The following is an 18,189-nucleotide window of genomic DNA, read 5'->3' on the forward strand; positions in this document are numbered from 1 at the left end:
TCATTGGCTCCTTTTTTGCTGGAACCTGTGTGGTATCCAACATGGAAGTGAAAAGGTCCTCTTGATTCGTCTTCCCCAAAACTTTGAATATGTTGTCATATAGGAAAGGAGGCTTTGGGAAATCCGGCGGGAGACCTTTGATTTGTCCCAAGGCCCTAGCTTGCGCTTTGAACCGTTTACATGAAATATGAGATACTTGTTTCCAGCCTTCATCTTTTGACCTAAGAGTTGGAGGCATCACAATCTTTTGCATTACTGGGGTGGCCATTCCTTTGCTGAGCAGTGGATGAAAAGCGGTAGCTTTGGGTGGTCTTGCCCTTACCCCGGTTGCCATGATCTTGTTTCTCCACATCTTTATCCAAGTTGACTTTATTTTGACCACCCTCTGACTTGTCAAGATTTTTAGTAGGCTTCTTTGTTGGATCTACTGTATTTGTGCCACCCTATGGGGTAGCCTGTGCTTCGCTTCTCTCCATCACCTGGTCTGTAGGCTTTAGCCCCTCAGGGGGACACGCCCTCGCATAATGCCCGAATTTGTTGCATTTGAAGCATGACCCAAAGAAGGTGTTAAAGTTAAGAGGAATGATCTTTAGTCCTTCCCCAACATTCACCACCAAGTTCTTTGGTTGTGGCTTCCGCAGATCCCACCAGATACAGACCTTGTTTGCTGCTACACCCGAGGCTTTGGAAGATGGGACAAAAAGTGGATCACCAATCAAAGTTGTGAGGTCCTTCAAGTTCTTTCTAAGCCATACGGGGAGCTTGACAAACTCCACCCATACTGGGTAGAGATCTGTGAATGCCTTCTTAGATTCAAATAGAGGGTCCCAAGGGAGCACGCACACCGGCGGTCGATTGAAGGACAGCGGGCTTTTCGCCAAAACCCTCTCAACCATTGACTATCATTAAACTGAACTGACATAAATCCTTTTGCTATATATTGGGTGAACATTACCAAGCCGTTATGATTCAAAACCAATGGACTACAGAGCCAGTTACTGAGCTCAATTCTATTGGGAACTCTCCCCATAAACCCGAAGACCAGAGAAAAATTTGCAACCTCCGCAAGTTGTCTTTTCACAATGGCAGGGGGAACAACCACCATAACGGCATCTTCCACCTCGACACGCTGCGGGAGTGCCTTCTTGAGTGCTTGGAAAGCTCTGTCCCCTTTGGCCACTTCAGTAGCATCCTCCTGCGTCGTCGAATCTTCGCGGGACCTTTTGTTCAATGATAGTGCACAAAGGATTGATGCTAGGTCTTTTTCCACCTGCGTCTTTCTTTGTTTCAGTTCCTCCTTACTCAGATTAGTAAGGAAGCTTTGACCGCTATCATTGGCACCCGGTTTTGCAAAGTCACCTGTGGGATCGATAGTGAAAGGCCGGTGGTAATGAGTGTGCTAGTCTCCACCCAACCCTGCTATCTTATAGCCTCTCCCTAGCGTACACACTGTCCGACCGTGCCGGTGGCCTTGCCCATAGGACCCATGTCCTTACATTACCCCCCGCTTGGAGAATCGTTTTCTTCCTCAAAAACGAACGTAGGAAAACGTTTGTTAAGTGTGGGGACATTCTCCCATGTAGAGCCTTCTTTAGGTCTATCTAGCCATTTTACCAACACCTATCGTCTGACATGATGTCTGGTGCAAAGCTCATGAGAATCCAAAATCTTTTCGGGCTCATGAGGAATGCTTGGCGGTGCGATAAGGTCAATCAACACACCTGTGTCAATGACATTATCATTCTGTCCTAGTTGTTTTCGTAAACGGCTAACATGAAAAACAGGATGAACTCGTGAGTGCTCTAGAAGAGCTAACTTATAGGCCACTTGACCTATACGTTTGAGAATGGTAGATGGTAATAGTGTGGTGAAAGTTTAGCAACTTTTCCAGTCTTCAGACTTTTTGAATGCTCCGAAACTTTGAGGAAAACCTTGTCTCCTTCTTCCAAAGTAGAAAGACGATGATGCTCATCTGCGTACTTCTTATATCGATCTTGAGCTTGCTTAACATTCTATCGAGCAACTCGAAGCATGTCAACCTGGTCTTGGAGAAAATCCTTCGCTTGTTGTATCTTCTCCTTAGCCAACCCACCGTAACGGGTGATCTAGGTTGAAATCCATACAGAAGCATAAATGGACTAAACCCTGTATTATAAGAAAATTTCAATATAGGTAAGTAGTCTTCCCAATTGGTTTGCTTCTTGCTAACGTACGCTTGTAGCATATCCTCTAGCACTTGATTAACTCTTTCTGTTTGATCATTCATTTTTGGATGATCATCCGTACTTAGATTAAGTTTAGTTTCCAACTTTTGGAACTCAGCTCTCTAGAAGTGATTATCGAACTTTCGATCTCTGTCACTAATGATACTAGTTGGAAGACCGTAGAGTTTATATATATGCTCTACAAATAGTAGTGCTAATTTCGGTGTCTTGATCGTAGTCTTAGTGGGAATGAATCGACCCATCTTTGTGAGACAGTCTACAATTATCCAAATGGCATCATGGCCACGATTTGTAGTAGGTAGTCCTACTACAAAATCCATAGAGATAGTCTCCCACTTACCTTGGGAATCTCTAAAGGATGTAAAAGGCCACCTACCTTGAGACACTCTACCTTATTAACTTGGCACTGTTGGCAGTTTAGTACGCACTCTTGAACATCATGATGTAAGCCTGACCAATAAAACTGCCGTCGAACTAAGGCATACGTCTAACGAATATCTAGATGACCAGCACTTGGACTATTGTGACACTCAAATAAGATTTGGTGCCTAGTGTCTGAGTCCTTTGGCACACATACTCTACCTTTGTGGAGTAAGTAGCCATCATCAATGGAAAAATTCTTCCATCGCTTAAGCTCTTCTTGAGTAGGGGTGGAGCTCTGTGTGTTGGAGTTTCTATCTGCGCGTGTAGAGACATGTTGATCTGGCTTTTCAGAGACATGTGAGTGTGAGGGATCTCTTTTTAAAACTGCACTCCACACTTTAGCATATGATTGATCTTGTGCACACTTGCCACGTAATGACTCCAAAAATCCACTCTTTAGTTCCGTAAAAGCAAGTGAATTAATCTGAGGCATCCTACTTAGTGCATCCGCTACTACATTATATCGCCCCTTGCGATATCGTAGCTTACAATCATAATCTTGAAGGATTTCTGCCCATCTAGCTTTACAGCCCTTCAAGTCTGTTTGAGTAGTAGACCATTTGATACTCTCATGGTCAAAAACTACTTCAAACTTGGCACCATATAAATAGTGTCGCCATTTTCGTAAAGCGTGAGTTATGGCATAGAGCTCTCTCTCATAAACATAATACATTTTTTGTTGTGTTCCATCTAACTTTTTACTTTCAAAGGCTATAGTTCTTCCCTACTGGAGAAGTATCGCACCAATGGCTTTATCACTAGCATTAGTCTCTACCACAAACGCCTTAAGTGGATCGACGATTGCTAGGATGGGAGCAGTGGCTATAGCTACCTTGAGCTGTCCGAAACTACGTTTTTGGGCTTCTTCCCAAGAAAAGGTCTTACCTTTTGCTTTAAGTTGATCCGTCATAGGAATAGTGATTTTGGCATAGTCACGGATATACTGTTGATAAAATCCAGCCATGCCTAAAAATATTTGAAGCTCCTCAACCGTGTTGGGATGTCGCCATCGAAGAATGGTAGCGACCTTGTCAGAGTCCATCTTGAAGGAGTACGAGCGGAAGTGCGACGCGAGAGAGAGTGCGAGAAGAAGAGCACGACGATATGGTGAACTCGCTCTACTGTAATGTGTAGAGCATAGTGAGTTCTTATTAGGTTTTTACAAAAGAATATGTGTACATACCTGGCGGTCCGCCCACTTACCTGGGCGACCACATTGGGCTTTATACCCCAACAACCTCCCACTTAAAGTCCAATGTGGTACTTTAAGTGTGAGAGAAGCTACTATACAAGCTAATATACAAGAGATGTAGAGAAGTGATGTACTACCCTACACCTAACTGCTTGCGAAAATGTGCAAAGCTCTCCGAGGAAAGTCCTTTTGTAAGTAGATCAGCAGGATTTTTTGTGGTGTGAACTTTGACAAGCTGAAGTTGCTTATCCTCGAGCATTTCCCTGATGAAATGATACTTCACATCCACATGATTTGTCTTTGAGTGATAAACTGGATTGCGAGCCAATTGTATAGCACTTTGACTATCACAATATAACACAGGCATCTCTTCTTTGATTCCCAAGTCTGTTAATAGTCGATTAAGCCAAATTGATTCTTTGCATGCCTCCGATGCTGCAACATATTCAACCTCTGTAGTAGACTGAGTAACACAATCTTGTAATCTAGAACGCCATGATACTGTTCCACCAGCCAATGTAAAGACTTACCCTGACATAGACCTTTGGTTGTCTAAGTCACCTGCATAATCTGAGACTGTAAAACCCTTTACACTTAGCTCCTGACTCCCATAGCATATACGCATACTCTTTGTAGCTTTCAGGTATCTCAATATTCCTTTCACTGCCTCCCAATGTTTCTTGCCTGGGTTTGACATGTATCGACTTACTACTCCCACTGCAAATGCAATGTCCGGGCGAGTAGCAATCATTGCATACATCAAACTACCCACTGCAGACGCATATGGAATCTTATCCATTTCAGCCTGTTCTTCCTCAGACACAGGACAATCTTGTTTGCTAAGTTTCACATATGGTGGCAATGGAACACTCAATGCCTTTCCCTTCTCCATATTGAGACGTTGCAAAACCTTGTCAATATACTCTATTTGAGATAACCAAATCAACTTCTTTGATCTGTCTCTCTCAATGCGCATACCAAGTATATGACTTGCCTCACCCATGTCTTTCATGTCAAACGATTTTGCCATCTTTGACTTCAAAGCTGAGATTTCTTCCAAGTGCTTGCCAGCAATCAACATGTCATCCACATACAAAATAAGGATCGGCCAACTGCCATCCTTAGCCTTCTTTGTATATAGACAGTGATCGAACTCACTACATTTGTAGCCTTGAGAAAGCATAAACTTGTGGAATTTATGGTACCATGCCCTCGGTGATTGTTTTAAGCCATAAAGACTCTTTAACAACTGGCATACCCAATCTTCCTTGCCTTTCTCAACAAACCCTTCTAGCTGCTGCATGTAAATTTCCACATCTAAATCACCATGCAAGAACGCTGTCTCGACATCCATTTGGTGCAACACCAAATCTAATATGGCAACCAATGCAAGAAAGCATCTCAATGTAGTCATCTTGACCACCGGAGAGAAGACTTCATCAAAGTCAATGCCTTGTTCTTGCTTAAAGCCCTTGGCAACAAGCCTTGCTTTGTACTTTGGCTGACTATCATGAGCGGTGATCTTATACCTGTAAATCCATTTACAAGGTAGAGCCTTTTTTCCCTGTGGTAATTTAACCAGCTTCCATGTCTTGTTTTTATGCAGAGCTGCCATCTGTGACTGCATGGCCAATTGCCAATTCCCGGAGTTCTTCATTTGCACTGCTTCCTTGTAACATGAAGGCTCATTGCAATCAGTCAACATGACATAGTTCATAGATGGAACAAACCTATCAGGAGGTCGTGTGACACGTCCAGATCTACGCACAATAGGTGGCTCAGGCTCAGCCACAACCTGTGGTTCCACTCTATCCTGTCCTTGCTCCTCTTGAGCCCTGACATTTTGTCTTGCACGTGCAGGTCCATCTTCTTGGAAGACAACTCTTCTAATCTCCTCAACCCTCTTTGGTTTAGAATGATATTTCGATTCATTAAAGTGAACATCATTGCTGCGGACAACCTTTCTGGATTCGGGATCCCAAAGTCTGTACCCCATCTCACCAGAATTACCATAGCCTAGAAAGATGCACTTTCTACTCTTTGGCTCAAGTTTGTTCCTAAATTCCTTTGGAACGTGAGTATATGCCTCACAGCCAAAGACTCTGAGATGCTTGTATGAGGGCATTTTGCCTGACCATACCATCTCTGGCACTGAATCCTTCTGCAAAACCTTGCTAGGAGATCTATTTACAAGATGAACAGCTGTTGATACAGCTTCAGCCCAAAACCCATTTGGCAGCTGTGCATTAGACAACATACTTCTGACCTTCTCTTGTATGGTCCTATTCATCCTCTCAGCAACACCATTTTGAGGAGGATTGTAAGGAGCAGTAAGTTCACGTTTTATACCTTTTGACTCACAAAAGTCCTGAAAGGCCTTTGAAACATACTCTACACCATTGTCAGTGCGTAAGCATTTAAGCTTCTTGCCACTCTGATTCTCCACAAGTGTCACAAACGTTTTGAAAACACTAAACGCTTCATCCTTGTGCTTGAGAAAGTAAACCCATACTTTCCTTGAGTAATCATCTATAAATGTCATAAAGTAAGAAGCTCCCCCTAGAGATAGGTTAGGCATAGGTCCACATAATCACTATGAACAAGTGCCAACTGTGTATCTCTTCTACTGCTTCTATGCTTATGTGGCTGCTATGTTTGCTTACCATACAGACAATGTTCACAGAATTCAAAATCATTAAATGAAAATCCAGGCAAATAACCAGAACGAGACAAGATTTCCATTCCCTTCTTGGACATATGTCCTAACCGGCAATGCCACAAAGAAACGTTCGGCTGCTCGGTTACATTGATTACATTTTTAGAGACATTTGATACATAAATCATGTAAAGTCCTCCAGACTTTAATCCATGTGCTACTGTCATAGAACCCTTGGATATCTTCCACATGCTCTGTCCAAAAGTGGTGACGTAGCCAGCATCATCAAGTAAACCTGTGCTGATCAAGCTCTTTGTAATTGCGGGAACATGTCTCACATTCTTCAGCGTGAAAGAAGAGCCATTCTGAAACTTCAATTGAACATCTCCAACACCTAAGATCGCACATGTCTGCCCATTGCCTAGCCGAACATGATCTTTAGTGGTCACATAAGAGGTAAACCACTCCTTGTTTGGAGACACATGAAGTGATGCCCCTGAGTCTATAATCCAGTCACTCAGTGCATTTCCATCAGATGCTGTAAGAAGAGTTGAGTCCATTGTGTTCTTCAAGAAGTAGATGTCTCCTGACACTAGACTGTCATCCTCTGCAACAGTGTTTGTCACATTTATTTCTTGAATCTTCACTGAGGACTTGTTCTTCTCACCATGGTCTTCAGCTTTCTCTTTGCCTTTTTCTGCTTTCCATACTCTGTAGTCTCTTTTCATGTGACCCTTCTTGCCACAATGGTAGCATTCTATGTCACTCTTGCCTTTAGCACTGCGGGACTTGCTACGAGACTGATTCCTCTTTCCACCTTTGTACTTTTCTTTGGTCCTTCCCCTGACAACTAAGGCTGTTCCTTTGCCTTTGTCCATTGTCTTTCTATTGGTTTCTTCAGTAAGCAGACTTCCTTCTACACCTGCTATGTTCAAACCATCTGGAGGTGCAGAATTACTCAAAGCTGTGCAAAAAGTGTCCCAACTTTCCGGCAATGTGATCAACAGGAACATAGCTCTAACAGGTTCATCAAACTTGACACCTTGAGCTGACAACTGACTATAGATTGTGTTGAATTCATTCAGATGATTGGACATAGGTGTCCCTTCTTTCATCTTCAAGTCAACAAGCTTCTTAAGCCAGTATACCTATGAAGCTGCACTCTGCTTCTCATAAAGATCACTCAGCTTTAACCATGCTTGATAAGCCGACATCTCGTCTACTACATTGAAGTAAACGCTTTCTGCCAAAGTCAGCATAATGGTAGAAAGTGCCAATTCATCCATTTCGTTCCATTCATCTTTGTCCATATCTTCTGGTTTTATCCCCTTGAGCTTTATAGGTTTTATCTGCTTCTTTTGTACCAACACGTGCCAAATCTGCTTCTTCCACAATGGGAAATTGGTTCCATCCAGCTTCTTGATATTGTAAAGAGCAGTGTCCTATGATCCAGCCATAGCTACGCTTCACAGTGGTTTAATTTCCTGGGAAAAATTCGGCAGAGTTTCCCCTGTAAACTGACCTCTGAACCAATATCAACCTGTCAAATGAACCAAGAAAGCTTCAGATTCTGCATAAATTTCGACAGAGTCTCCTTTGTAAAATGGCTCTGGTGTACTAAAAACAGCTCAAAAAACATTGTCTCTCTGACACTGTAAGCTGCGGGTAAACTTGTCCTGCACCTGTACTGTCTCTCACTGTCCTGTCACTGTCCTGTAAGCATAGACTGTGACAATGCCTCAACGGTAATAAAGCAAAGATGCAATCCCAATTGTCTAACTCACAGTCAATACATCCTAGCTGCCTATCTAAGGGTGCTCGAGGGATCGCTCCAAGACCTGTATCACCGAAAGGATCTCAACATTCGAGAATCCCCCAGCTCAATAAAACCTCACTCGACCCTCAACAAAGGCTGCAGTAAATCTGGCAGTACATAGACTTCCCACAAAGTCATACATCCACAAATTTCCCACTATATGCTGTAACCGCTGCGGCGGTTGTTTGCTGCGTGACTCACAGCCAGCAAACCCTCAACAAACATGTTAAGTATGGAGCCTGATTTACCCTTTGTAATTTTCCAGTGGTAAAAGCGCACATTTGTAAGGCCCCCATTATGAGGAGAAGCCATTGTGCGTGAAGGAAAATCACTCACCGGAAACCAAAATTTTCACGGACAAGAATCGGGGGCAACTTTAAAGGCCTCGGGGGCGGAGGCCCCCGAGACTTTTTTTTTTCGCCGGAATATTCTTTTTCGCCGCAATATTATGGCCGGACGGCGGCCGGAAAGTGGTCGGAAAACAACCGGTCGGTTCGCCGGTGGCCGGTAGTCAATGGCCGATGGCCGGTGGTCGGAAGTCAATGGCCGGTGGCCGGTGATCGGAAGTCAATGGCTGGTGGCCGGTGGCCGAATTCAATGGCCGGTGGCCGAATTCAAAAGCGGACTTGTCTTCTCAAGGGCGGCCACAAATGGGCGGATTGGAGGGTCCGATTCGGACTTATTCGCACAAGGGCGGCTACACATGGCTGTCTCTCATAAGAGAGGGTAGCCCTTTTGGCCTAAAAGGATGCCATTTCTACACACATTTCATAGTGTGAAGTTGATGCAACAAGGTGAGCGTGAGGTGGTGAGAGTGAAGCAAGGCGGGAGCTCCATTAAGGGTATAATCCCTTTGTAAACTACTTCTTGTTTTGAAGTACTAAAGCCATTGAGTGGTTGCTTTCCCGTGGACGTAGCCCACATTGGGTGAACCACGTATATCGTGTGTACTCTCTCTCTCTCTCTCTCTCTCTACTCTATAATCTCGTGTATATAAATCTGTCTCTCTCCATTAAGTAATCTACTCAATTATCTATTTAGCTACGTCTTATTTCCTAACAAAACATACATCATCTCTGACAATACATCCCATGTGGAAGTACCTGCAATGTCAGGATGAAATCTGGAATATCAAGCAGCAAACACAAGCTACCTGATGAACTAGTGGATGTCTCCTACAGTCTGTGTGTAGATGCGCCCGTGTCGTATGTGACACGCCTCCAAGAACTGTGAGCCGTCCGTCGATGTGTAGACAGCCACAAATCAACACTCTGGGAGTGTCGATATCCTCAGCACCTGCAGTCGTAGGCCGAAAACCCCAAATTTGCAGAGTCGGATCTACACCCGCCGAGACCACGTAGTCGAAAATGGCCTGCGCAGACCTTTGTCCAAGCCGAACGGTGGCCGAGATGACCTCAGAACGGTGGCCGAGATTTGGGGCCGTGTCTTCACCTGTCGAATTTCACTCCAATCTGAGTTGGTGACTCTAGCCTCCTGCAGTGCTGCCCCGAGCCTCGATCTGAGCTCTGATACCAGTTGAAGGAGTACGAGCGGAAGTGCGACGCGAGAGAGAGTGCGAGAAGAAGAGCACAACGATATGGTGAACTCGCTCTACTGTAATGTGTAGAGCATAGTGAGTTCTTATTAGGTTTTTACAAAAGAATATGTGTACATACCTGGCGGTCCGCCCACTTACCTGGGCGACCACATTGGGCTTTATACCCCAACACATCTTGATTCCAGAATAAGAGATCAAATGACCGAGGTAATGTATCTCTGTTTTAAAGAAATCTTACTTGCGGGAGTTCGTAGCTGTTCGAACACTAAACGTAAGTGTTCTATGTGTTCATCTTCAGTCTTACTATAAATGAGAATTTCATCAATGAATACCACAACAAATTTTCCAAGATAGGGACGTAAGACACTATCCATGAACGTCATAAATGTAGCTGGAGCATTGGTTAGACCAAAACGCATAACCAAAAATTCAAAATGCCCGAATTGTGTTCTAAAGACAGTTTTGGAGATCTTTTGCAGTAGGATACGTACCTGGTGGTATCCTGAACGAAGATCTATCTTTGTATAATATCTTTCCAACTCATCCACTTGAGGTAGAGGATACTTGTTCTTGATGGTTATCGCATTCAATCCGCGATAATCTACGCACATGCACATAGTACCATCTTTCTTTTTTACCAATAAAATTGGTGATGCCCAAGGCGAAGTGCTAGGTCTAATGAAACCAAGAGCGAGGTAGTCAGCCAACTGACTCTCAACCTCCTTGGCTTCTTTAGCACTCATACGATAAGGTGGTTTACTCACCAATTTAGTGTCTGGTAAGACATCTATGCCATGTTGCACATCACGTGTAGGGGGTAAACCCGGTGGTAAATCACTTCAGAACACATCACTGTACTCTGTGAGTGAGTGAGTTAGCTTTGCCGTGCAAAAGAAGAAAGTAAACTAGAGTTATGTTGGGATGGAGAATTTTTTAATTCCTATAATGTTTGTTTTACAACAGTTGCACGTTGCTCAATAGAATTAAAATTGAGAGCACTTTGCTTGTTAGATTTGTTAACACTTTGTTTATTAGTAGAATTCATTGCACTTTGTATACCATTAGAATTCATTGCACTTTGCATACCATTACTAGAATTCACCGCACTTTGCTCTTGAGAATTCACAAGACTTAGAGACAAGCAGTAATACAAAAAGACTTCATCTATTAAATCTACTTTTTGCAAAATAGAAAGCTCGGATGTACATATAAGAGGTGCAGATGGTATATTTTTCTTACCAAACAAAAGCACATGTTTACCATTGGCCATAAAGGATAAGGAATTGTATTCATAACTTAAAAGTCAAGGGTCATCGTATGATCTTGAACAATAAGAACCCCTTGAACTACCATTTCCAATACTTCTTTATCATTCGTAGACATCTGTTCCACCACATATTTGTGAGAGCAGGGAGTCTGTGAGCTTCAATTTCTTTACTAGCTTATAGTTCAAGAAGTTATGAGTTGCACCATCATCCACTAAAATACGAACACATTGTTTGTTAATAGTGCCATGCATGCGAATCAAATCATGGGGGCCAAAGGTGGGCTACCACATTGAAGCATGCACACACCACTTGTGTTTTTCTTCCATATGAAGAATCTCTATAGCAAAATACTTAGGAGATGAATCTAATGTGAGGCGTTGCACCGTGTGCATGGCCTTTTCTTTGCGTTGCAAAAGAGGACAATCTTTCTTGTTATGTTGGTTCGAAAGACATCTAAAACACAAATTGTGTTTCTTCGCACGCTCAAAATCAGCAGTGTTGAGAGACCCTCGTGATTGCTTAGGCTTCTTAGCCTCTTGTGGGCGTGGAGAGGTAGATTGTCTCTTATTCCTCTTGGAACGTGTGGGAGATCTACCTCGCCATTGGATCTTAGCCACATTGCTCTTAGCAAAAGTATTCTTAGAGTAGGGAACATTTCCTTTCCTCTCTTGGTCATCGTCATATCTTTGGGAATGACTGATGGCTTCTTTAAAATTTTTTGGATGTTGGGTCTTGACATGAAGATGATAGTCTTTGTCAAGGCCCCTATTAAAACCCTGTATCTTTTGGAATTCATCTAGACGTTCTAATTTTAATATGATTTCTCGATACTTTGAAAGGTACTGTGTGAGAGAGAGGCCAGACATGCAGCATGCAACCCATGCTAACCAATTCTTATCTTCTTCATTGGAGTTCAAAAACTCTTTGGGGAAAGAATCTTGAGACACAGCCCAAGACGGAGGATAAACATCTATTGGAAATGTCATCCACCACTTATAGGCCTTGCCTTTAAGAGATAGACTTTTTTCCACAGCCGTCTTTATATCCGGAGTGTGTCTCAATCGATGAATATCACTCTATTTGTGTAAGAACGTAATGACCGCATCCTTGTTGCGATCACGCTTTTCCCTGTGAAATTTAGGAATGGTGATGTTCTTAAGTAATGCATTGCTACCTTCTGCATCTTCTGCAGCATTTATCTCTTGGCCTCCTTGAGTCGTGCAAGCTTGGTTCCCTTGAACCGTGCCACTAGTGGCTCCTTGAGTCGTCTGTGAATTCGTAAATTTCACAAGTAACTCCGTAAGATCGGTAACATTTGTATTGAGTGCAGAGAGGTTGCTTTCAAGTACGCTTTGGCGATGTTCCAAAGTCTTGAAAGAAGCCATATCTATAAGACCATGATCTCCTAGATCATTATCATCATGCATATTAGTGTCAGTAGCACCCGTGGTGCTCTGATTTTGATCTACGTGCTCAAAATCAAACGTGTGTGTAGGTGGGATATCCTCACTCGCCATGGTAAACACACATTAATGCAAAGAGAGAGAAAAAAAAACGACAACTTGTACCTTGAGAAATTGAAGTCTTTGTGTTTAGCATGCTCCGCGATTTGCGCTGCATGCGAACCTTGCCTTGCTAGAATTTGAGCGCTTCACTTGTCGTTCGGTGTAAGAACACCTTCGATGATTTTTCACAAAAACCCGTCGTTTTTGTGAAGGCTTTTGTTCACTTTGAAGCTACCTCCTTGAGGAAAAAATAATTTTGGAGGAAAACTTGTCTTCCTCCAAGAAGTCAAAAGGAAGGGTGAAGCTACTTCTTTGAAGTTTGAAGCTTTCTCTTTCCTTTTAGTTTTCCTTTCAACACAAGTAGGCTATCTTTCCTTGTGATACACAACAAGAGTCAAAAGCTTGATGGTAAAGTGTTGGATTCTTACCCTCGTGGGGTGGGTTCAACCCTCCTTCATGCAAGGGTTAAGCGGACCTTCCTACGTGCGCAGCCAACGGCGCCAACGAAAGCCTTCGGAGCCTCTGTGCCGTCGAGTTGCCGGTCGAGGTGTCCTTTGTCGCCCGCTGTGGAGGACGTAGATGGGGCGGCCGCGGTCAACTGTCACTGTCTGTCTACGCACTGCACACATGAAAGCGTGCCTTTATTCTTTTGCTGCACAATGGAGACATCGCTGTCTGCGGAATGTGGGAGAGACGTAGAGTGTCGCATGCACATACAACCCGCTTTTCACATCCTCCCAAAAATAGCTTGGATACTAGTGAAAGGGTGGTGGTAATACGTGTGCTAGTCTCCACCAACCGTGCTATCTTATAGCCTCTCCTAACGTACACACTATCCGGCCGTGCCTATGGCCTTGCCCATAGGACCCATGTCCTTACAGATAGCCTTTAGAGCGTCGGATTGCTCTTTGCCTACCACTGCTTCGGTGTAGGAGAACAGCTTAGAGGAGCTCGCCATGGCGCGGTGAAAGGCCTCACCGACAACCCCCCATCTATTCAAAACTTAACCCAAATTACAAAAAGTAGGTTGCCCACACAAGCAACACCTTTGCTTTGCCAAAAAGTAAACAAAATTGGAGGCTTGAGAAGAAACGCTGAAAAGTGAAGATGTAGTCGATAGTAGAGTGTTCTTGTAAGTGCAATTATTAAGTGTGGGCATGAAGCCCAGCACATGAAGATGGTGATGGCTCTACCGTTTGTCTTTTGAAGATGTAGTTGTTACAAACCTTTCGACACCCCAGAGTAAGGAAAGGCATCACCAAGTCGAAAGCAGATGTGATGAGGGCGTTCCCCTCTGTTGGTGGGCCGTAGCGGATTGTAGAAAGGTTGTACGGGAGCCATGTTGGTCACTGGCTCGAGCTGAGGGCAAAGGTGGCCTGACTGGGTGCAAGCTATGTGAGCCTTGTTCTCATATGCTCCTACCTACACCATCGCTCCTACCTTCAGGAACTAATGCATTAAACCTCCATGTCTTAACATGATTTTCTTAAGCGTTCCCATGTGGGTAAAGAGTAATATACATATCTATATCTATTATCTATTACATATATAATGGAGCTTGAAATTTTTGAGGAAGGAGAGACCATCCACGTGTCGATTCCTCCAAGCCTCTCACGAACTTCAGTGTTTCGTTCCTCCGTTGTGTGTGTACTGTGAGAATACTATCTGTGTGTATGAGAGTGAGAGTCTAGAGAGAGAGAGAGAGAAGTCTTGCTCGGACTCAACGGCAATGTAGCCTTGTCACCCCACGTTGACATCTTGCATGCCTCTGACTATAACAGAGTGTGTGTGTGTGTGTGTGTGTGTGTGTGTGTGTGTGTGTGTGTGTTGAGAGAGAGAGAGAGAGAGAGAGAGAGAGAGAGAGAGAGAGAGAGAGAATCGAGATGTGTGACTGCAGTCTGCACGCTTAGTGGCGCATAGCTCAACGAGAGTCAAGCCTCGAGTGATGCCTGGAGAGTCAGCTATGTGGGTGTGTCAATCTCTGTGTGTGTGTGTGTGTGTGTGTGTGTGTGTGTGTGTGAGAGAGAGAGAGAGAGAGACGCCACGCCCTGGGCAGTGTACTCCTGGAGGGATCAATCGCTCTGCTCGCAGAGAGGGGGAAACTCGATAGAGAGAGTGACTGGGAGATTAGGCGTCGACGCTCGAAAGTTTTTTTCCCAAGTGCCTATAAATTGACTATATTGAAAGTTTTTGGGAAAAAAAACCAAAATACCCCTCTAATTTGTGGAAAGTCCCAAAATATCCCTCAAATTTCAATAATTCCTAATATACCCCCAACATGTTTCCGTAAATTCCCAAATTCCCTTCATATTCTCCAAAATTCCCCTGGTTGTGAGATTAAATTTCTCCAAAGACAATGTTTTTAGTAGCGTTTCATAAGAAGGCTGATTGTCTATCAATACAAAATGCTCAAACTAGAAATTGAGTTTATTATGTATTCTTTGGAGATTAATTGCTTCATTATTTTTAGACCTAATTACATGCTAAGCACTCATAAACGGATCTCAAATGTCAAAATGGAATAAAAATTAGAAAATCTTGAACAATTTAACCAAAATAGATACTAGGGTATTTTGGGAATTTTCACAAATTAGAGGGGTATTTTGGTAAATTTTTGAAGGTTTTTACACGAGAGAGAGAGAGAGAGAGAGAGAGAGAGAGAGAGAGAGAGAGAGAGCTCGGAATCATTTTTCCCAAAAACTTCAAAAGGCTGCATATAAGAAATTTTATAGGTAATTCGACTATATTGAAAGGTTTTTACACAAGAGAGAGCGAGAGCACTTGCGTTGTTGGTACATGGAGACAGAGAGAGGAAGAGAGGCTAAGATGTAGTGCTCTCGCCGAGAGAGAGAGAGAGAGAGAGAGAGAGAGAGAGAGAGAGAGAGAAGGGCAAAAAACTCCCGCCAAAATCTTGCTCGCATAGACAGTAAAGAGAAAGGTTCAAAGTTGCATTCAATGATAGCCCATGGTTCATGGCAGCTGACCGAAAAGGGATGACTCCCATCAGAGTGATTAGGACAAGCATTGAGAAGGTTGTTACACTAAATTTCTCTGAATTTTGTAGGTTTTTTCACGTTGAAATTTAGATTAATTTAGCGGAAACTCAGGGTGATTAGCACAAGCATCAAAGCAGCTGAGCAATAGTTAGATTGACTATATTCAAAGGCTTTTACACTAAATTTTGTAGGTTTTCTCACCTTCAAATTTGAAATTTAGTGCCATCGAGGTACTAGGGTGATTAGAACAAGAATTGGGGCCATAGTTGAGTTGATTATATTGAAAGGTTTTAACACTAAGTTTCTCTAAATTTTGTAGGTTTTCTTCCCTTCAAATTTGAAATTTAGCAGGGTAAATGTCAAATTTTGTAGGTTGAATTACACTAGACCTAGGGTTTTTTTCAAGCACTATTGGAAGTGCGAAAGCGATGGCGAGAGAACTTTGTGTTGACAAGTGCATAGAGATAGAGAGAGAGAGGCAAAGAGACAAAGAGAGGCTGACCACCAGTAGTGCTCTCACCAGGAAGAGAGAGAGAGAGAGAGAGAGAGAGAGAGAGAGAGAGAGCCAAGATCTTGCAGCAGAGAGAAAGGTTCAAGTACGACATCCGATCATTCATGGTCGCTAACCGAAGCCTAGAAGGGATGACTCACATTGGGTTGATTCACACTAGCATTGGGACAAAAGGTAAATTTACTATATTGAAAGGTTTTTACACTAAATTTCTCTAAATTTTGTAGGTTTTCTCACCTTCAAATTCAAAACCTAGCAGTAAGTCTCCGAATTTGTCGGTGGAATTACACTAAACCTAGTTTTTTTTCAAACATTGCTGAAAGTACTCAAGAGAGAAAGAGAGGGCAAGAGCACTTATGTTGCCACTGCACGAAGACAGAGAGAGACAAAGAGACAAACGGGGTCTAAGTAGTAGTGCTCTCACCAATAGAGAGAGAGAGAGAGAGAGAGAGAGAGGTGAAAATCTCCCGCCAAGATCTTGCTCCCATAGGTAGCAGAGAGAAAGGTTCAAAGCCATGTTCCACGATAGTCGATGATTTGCGGTAGCTAACCGTAGCTGAGAAGGGACAATTTGCATCAAGGCAATTCATACAAGTATCACATAAATACATAAATTGACTATATCGACTCGCATCGTAGCAATTTGCACAAGAATAAAGGCAAAAGGTAAATTGACAATATTGAAAGGTTTTTACAAAAAAATACTCTACATTTTGTGGGTTTTCTCACCTTCAAATTTAGAATTTAGTGTTAAATCTTAAAACTTGTATGTGGGATTGTATATTAAACCTAGGTTTTTCCAAGCATCGGGCAATAGATAAACTGACTACATTGACTCGCATCGGGGCAAGTCGCGCAAGCATTAGAGAAATAGGTAAAATAACTATATCAAAAGGTTTTACAAAAAAAAAAAAAACTCTAAAATTTTGTAGGTTTCTTCACCTTCTAATTTAAAAGTTAGTTGTAAATCCTAAAATTTGTATGTGGGATTGTACACTAAACCTAGGTTTTTTCAAAGCATTGTTGGAAGTACTCAAGAGAAAAGAGATGGTGAGAGTACTTGTGTTACCAATTCATGGAGATAGAGCGAGAGGGAGAGAGGCAAAGAGAGACCGAGTAGTATTGCACACACACACACACACACACACACACAGAGAGAGAGAACTCCCACCAAGATCTTGCTCCCATAGCAGTAGAGAGACAAAACCTAGAGAAATTTAGTGTAGAAACTTTCATTTTACCTCTAATATTTATCATATCTCAGGGAGTGGTTAACAAAGAAAGCAATTTAGTGATTGAAATTTTTTAGATCTACCTCTAAATTCTAAATTTAAAGGCAAGTAAACATACAAAGCCTAGAGAAATTTAGTATAAAAACCTTTATAGATGCTCTTATATTTCTCATATGTAGGAATGTGGTTAAACGGTGGGAACATGGTTAACAATGAAGACAAACAAAGGTTTGCTCACCTCGCCCCGATGTGAGTTGTCCCTTCTTCGCTATGGTCGGGTGCCACAAACACGAGTTCAAACCTTTACTTTTCTCGCCCTTAAATTTAGAATTTAGAGGTAAACTTAAAAAATTGGTAGTTGAGATCACACTAAACTTTGGTTTTATTGAGGATACACAATTCTCTTTACCACAAACTTGAAAATTTTGCATATGGGATTACTCTAAATCATCTTCTTTGTTAACGATGCTCCTAGATATGAGAAACTTTGGAGGTAAATTGAAGGTTTTTACACTAAATTTCTCTAGGCTTTGTAGATTTTCTATTCTTCAAATTTATAGCTTAGAGGTAAAACTAAAAATTATAGTTGGGATTACACTAAACCTAAGGTTTTTTGAGCACTGATCGATATACAATCCTTTTTTCTATTCCAATCACACAACTCTCGTGCAAATCGAACCAAACAACCTTATGAGCATATAGGGTTGCTTGACTGCACTCGAACCCATGATCCATGTCACAAAAATTGAGTATTAAACCAACCAAGCTAGCTCCTTTGGATGACGAATACACAATCCTCTTTATCAC

The sequence above is a fragment of the Adiantum capillus-veneris genome, chromosome 6 (genome assembly GCF_014529385.1).
Source record: "Adiantum capillus-veneris isolate H3 chromosome 6, ASM1452938v2, whole genome shotgun sequence".
Taxonomy (NCBI): domain Eukaryota; kingdom Viridiplantae; phylum Streptophyta; class Polypodiopsida; order Polypodiales; family Pteridaceae; genus Adiantum; species Adiantum capillus-veneris.